Consider the following 5431-nt stretch of genomic DNA (forward strand, 5'->3'; position numbering starts at 1 on the left):
AGCTGAATTTTGTCTATTTAATGCTATATACAAGTATCATTTTTGTTAAATTACTTAATAAGGGCATTAATGTTGAATTAAAGAATTTAAGAGGAATATTTGCAGAATGTACCTACTGACAACATCATTAACTAAACTGAACTAAAACACCTAAGTGAAAACTTAACTAGTAATACACAAATGAGGAAAACTGGAAAACAATCGTGAGTGACACAAATTTACATTTGAATACAGGCAGAGAAATATCATGTTCTTAGAAAAGACTCAAGATCATACCCATGTTATTCCTCCTTAAATAAACTATACCTTTCATATTATAACAAAATCATATATTCTAGAGTTTGTTTTCCTGGAATTAGAGTAGTTAACTCCAAGGGAAAAAATCTTCCTTTTTTTTTTTTTCTTAGCTTCTAATGTTGCCAGCAATCCTTGGTGTTCCTTGGCTTGTACATGCTTCCCTCCACTTCTCTTTACACAAGCATCTGTGTCTTTTCTTTTCCCATAAAGACACCAGTCATATTGTATTAGGGCCCATCTAACCATCTCATCTTAACCAGGTTACAGCTACAGAGACTGTATTTTCAAATAAGGTCACATTCCTGGTACCTGGAGGTTAGAACTTCCATGTATTCCATGTAGGGTCACACAATTCAAACCACAACACCATCTTAGTCTTTCACTCATTAATGAATTAATAAATCTTTGACATAAACATTCTTATATTTAAATGAGTGACTTTCTTAAAATTATACTTTGTTGTGTAGTTTGTTCTACCCAGATAACCAAAGGGGAATCGCCTGCCTTAATCAGTTAAAATATGTTGCCTAAGAAGTGACAGTTACTGATGTTCAAACGCAAGAATACCTATTATTTTACCTTTAAAAGAAAATAAATAATATCCACCTTTGCTGCTTTCCTATTTCTTTTTTCTCCTGAATGCTTTTTTTGTTATTGTTACTCCTGCTATTTCTGGTTATTGATTATAGGTACAAAAATGTTTCGGTTCTTCCCTTCTAGGTTCTTTGTCTGGTCTAATAATTAAACTGATATGAAACAGATAACCAAGGTAAAAATAATTTTAATTTTGTATGTATAGGAGCCCCTACATAAAAATACAAGACAAAACAGGCAGCATTTTTTACCTTTTAGACAAAGAAATAAAAAATTTGTGAAGAATTAACAAGACAAAGAAGTTTGGGCCATGTGGTAGTAAGTTAGTGAGGAATTAACAAGTTTTGTTTACATAGCCTTTTAGGCTTTAAATTTCCTATTTCTGGTAATAAAAATGCTTTCCTTATTTCCCTGCCAAGTCAAAGTGTGGTCAGTGTGTTCTTCTTGTGCTGGCTATTTCTGAACTAACTTTAATTCAAAATAATCAGTGTGCCAAAATGGCATATTATGGGGTAGCATATTCAGTTCTCATCAATAGTCAATAGTTCTAATTTTGATTAGTGCATGGCTAATGAATTGTTCTCCACTGCTTTACAGCTGGCTAATTCATTCAGAACAATGCTGAGCAGAAATAGTGAAAGAGAACAACTTTGCCTTATTCTTCATCTTAGGTGAAGAGTTTTTAATATATCATAATTTAATATGATGTTAACTGTAAATGTTTACAGATGTATTTTGTCATTTGAGGAAGGTATTTACTATTCCTAGCTTGCTGAAAATTCTTAAAAATTAATGTTGAATTTTGACAAATGTTTTTCTCCTTCTATGTGCATGATTTTATGTTTGTCTTTTTATCTTATTTTAGTGAATGGCATTGATTTATTTTCAAATAGTGACTTAACTTTGCATTTAAGAGAATATTTTATTACTTCTAATGTTTATCACAGAGGTGGAACCCTAGAATTGGTTAGTGAGTACTTTAAGAGATTTTGCACATTCAATTCAATTCAATTCAATTCAATTCTTCCCCACCTCCCACACCCCTCCTGAGAGAGAAAGCACAGGTGAGTAGGTTGAGAGTGACAAAGAGAGAGAAAGAATCGAATCTCAAGACTCCCCAGTGAACACTGAGCCCAACTTGGAGCTCCATCCCCAAACCCTGAGATCATGACCTGAGCTGAAATCAAGGATCAGGTGCTTATCGAATGAGCCACCCAGGTACCCTTTGCACATCAAATTTTTAAAGGAGAAGATACATAGATAAAATGTCTGTAATTTAAAAACTATGTGAAAATTCCACCTGTGTTGATGGAGCAGCAATTGAAGTCTGTGGTATGGAATACAAACTTCAGAAACTTTTGCAAAATAAAAAGAAAATGAACAGAACTAGAAAGAGACCAGGGGAAATCATAGCTGTAAAATTTAACAGAGGGGATGGATAAAACATAAGTATCCATATCAAAAGCAAAAATCTAATAATTTAAATACAATTCAAACACAACCAGATACAAGAAAAAAGAATATTTCATGAGCTGTTTTTTAATATGGCTAAATTTGTATGTCAGAATGTTAACTAGATTTCTGATTAATTTAATAAAAATATACCCTTTTATGAAAATATCATAATATTTTAAATACAATAATAACAAAACACATCTACAATAATTACACAGGATTGCTATTTTAATTTCTGTAAAGTAAAATATCTGTATGATCTTGATTTTTTTTGTGTGTGTGGGTGTAACCTAATGTCTAAAGACTGGAGGAACTCTCTGTTGGATTTCAGAAAATAATTTGAGCCAGAAATTTTATATTCAATATTTGTAAAAAAAATGGAAAATTTAAAAATGTATGACATCTCCATTTGAAGAAAATGAAGTGAAAGAGGAACAACACCTGAATAATCTTCATCAAAATAAGGAACTAAAAAATAAGATTAAAAAAAAAAATAGGGGACTTGGGTAGTTTAGTTGGTTAAACATCTGCCTTCAGCTCAGGTCATGATCCTGGGGTCCTGGGATGGGCCTGGTGTGGGGCTCCCTGCTCAGCAAGGACTCTGCTACACCCTCTCCTGTATCCTCTACTCCTACCCTTCCCCTGCTCAACTCTCTCTCATGTTCTCTCTCTCACAAATAAATAAAACCTTTAATAAAATAAACACATAAGATAAAAAATAAAATGACTATAAGTACTACTAATAACTACTAACCCAACTACATAAATTCAAGCAAAACTATGGTTACTATATTGACTAGACTTAAAAATTATTTTTTCAAAGATAGATGATTAAAGTAGTATAAAATGGGACTATATCACAGATTACAAAATAAATAGGAGAATAATCTATTTTTTAATGCTTAAATTTCTTGCTTAGTACATTTAGTATTTTTACTTGTTTGCATTATAAGTAAAAATTAGTTGTGTGAAATATTGAAAGAAACAAAATCCATATGCCTCTAATTTATCGGAAACTAATTCCAAAAAAAAAATAAAAATGAGCAGCTGCTGCAAATACCAGTAGACACTAGGGTGGATCAGTCAGTTGAGCATCCCACTCTTGGTTTCAGCTCAGTTCATAATCTCAGGGTTGTGATATCTAGCCCTGTGTCGGGCTCATGCTGGGGATGGGGCCTGCCTAAGATCCTCTCCCTCTCCCTCTGCCTCTTCCCATTCATCCTTCCTCTATCTGTCTCATAAATAAATAAATAAATAAATAAATAAATAAATAAATAAATATTAAAAAGGAAATTGTAAGCACAGAACATAAAAACTTCATCATTTCTAACAAGGTATACAAACTGTATAACTTTCCTAAAAGAGGTGGAAATTAAAATTTAACAAGAAAGACAGCATTCTTAAACTATCTGATGCACGTTGCTTAAAAATAAAAGGCTGTTTGAAGACACACTGAAATATATTGTGGACAAAAGGAAGTGAAGAGAAAGAAGCACTGATATTAATGTGCAAAGCAGAATGCATAACCACATTGTGTTAAGCATGCATTAATGTGTTGATAAAAATTAGAGAGGATGTTGTGATACATTGTTAATGATGATTATTATTGACATATTAATGATAGACTGTCAAGTACATAAATCAAGGAACTTATAGTAAAAAAAAAAGAAAGGAATGAGCACACAGGAAACAAAATATAAACCTTTCTTCATTAAAAACCCTTTCTAAGTTGTCCATGCTTTTCTAGTGACCTGTTTGGTAATGGAGTGTAAGGCAAGGTGTCCAGATGTTAGTTGTAGATAAGCACAGTATTAAATCCGATCCAAACAGTATTAAATCAGTATTATCACAGTATTAAATCAGATCCAAATCCACAGTATTAAATCAGTCGAATAGAAATAAAACATAGACCCGATTGTTCATTCTATGATTGATAAAAATAGAGTCCTCTTGAAAATATGATCTCAGGAAAAGAAATACAATTGAAGCTGGGGGTGGAGGATAGGATCCATTGTTCCTGAACTAATTAAGGATTGTTATTCATAAAATATAATTTTAAAGTTAAAGTGACTCTTTTCAGAAGTAAAAATATCAAATTGTTATGTTGCATACCTGAAAACAAAATAATGTTATATGTCAATTAGACCTCAATACATAAATAATTGAATATTTTTAAATATAAGAATGAAAATCAATTCTTATATCCATTTCTTATTCAGAAGTAAAAATATCAAATTGTTATGTTGCATACCTGAAAACAAAATAATGTTATATGTCAATTAGACCTCAATACATAAATAATTGAATATTTTTAAATATAAGAATGAAAATCAATTCTTATATCCATTTCTTATTTTAATTTACTTACTGAAATAAAAATGTTATAAAGTAAAGTTAAAGCCACTCTTCTTGAATTGGCAAAAATAAGTTTTCTTTTATCGGTTTGAAATGGATAGTGAAAATGGTAAGACAAACCTAAATTCAGTTCGTTTCCATACACTAAAGCTTCTTTTTAGGCTTCAAGGAGGTCACCGAAGAATTTAATTAAGGAGTCAACGGGGACAAATTTGTGTCATAGGTTGGACACTCATGACAATACAGAGAAGAACATCTTAAATTGTAATGAGTCTATAAGTAACCTGGGATTTTTTAAAAATGAAGATTCAGAAGAGTTTAGAGTGGGACCCAATATTCTGAATTTCTAATGGATTAACTTAACAAAGATGAAGAGAAAAGAAGTCTTTGGTTACTTTACTGCATGTATACCCAGAAGTACAGGCACATTAATATTGTTTAAAATATCACTCTGGTGAGAATAAAGTTAACATATTTTTAGAAGACATTTTCTTTGGAATCAGATTGATTCATGAATAGAATAACAATAGAATCTTTTGACTCTATGTAATGCTCTATTCCAAACAGCTAGAAACTTTTGAGTCACAATTGTTCACCATTTAATAACATTTTCCCCGGATATCTAATGCACTGAGGACAAAATAGCTGCCTTCCAGTGATTTCCAATTTATCCAATTTTCCAGCAACTTGTCTACCCACACAATGACAGATTACTGTTTCATTCTCTCCA

The sequence above is a fragment of the Canis lupus genome, chromosome 4 (genome assembly GCF_003254725.2).
Source record: "Canis lupus dingo isolate Sandy chromosome 4, ASM325472v2, whole genome shotgun sequence".
NCBI classification, from domain to species: domain Eukaryota; kingdom Metazoa; phylum Chordata; class Mammalia; order Carnivora; family Canidae; genus Canis; species Canis lupus.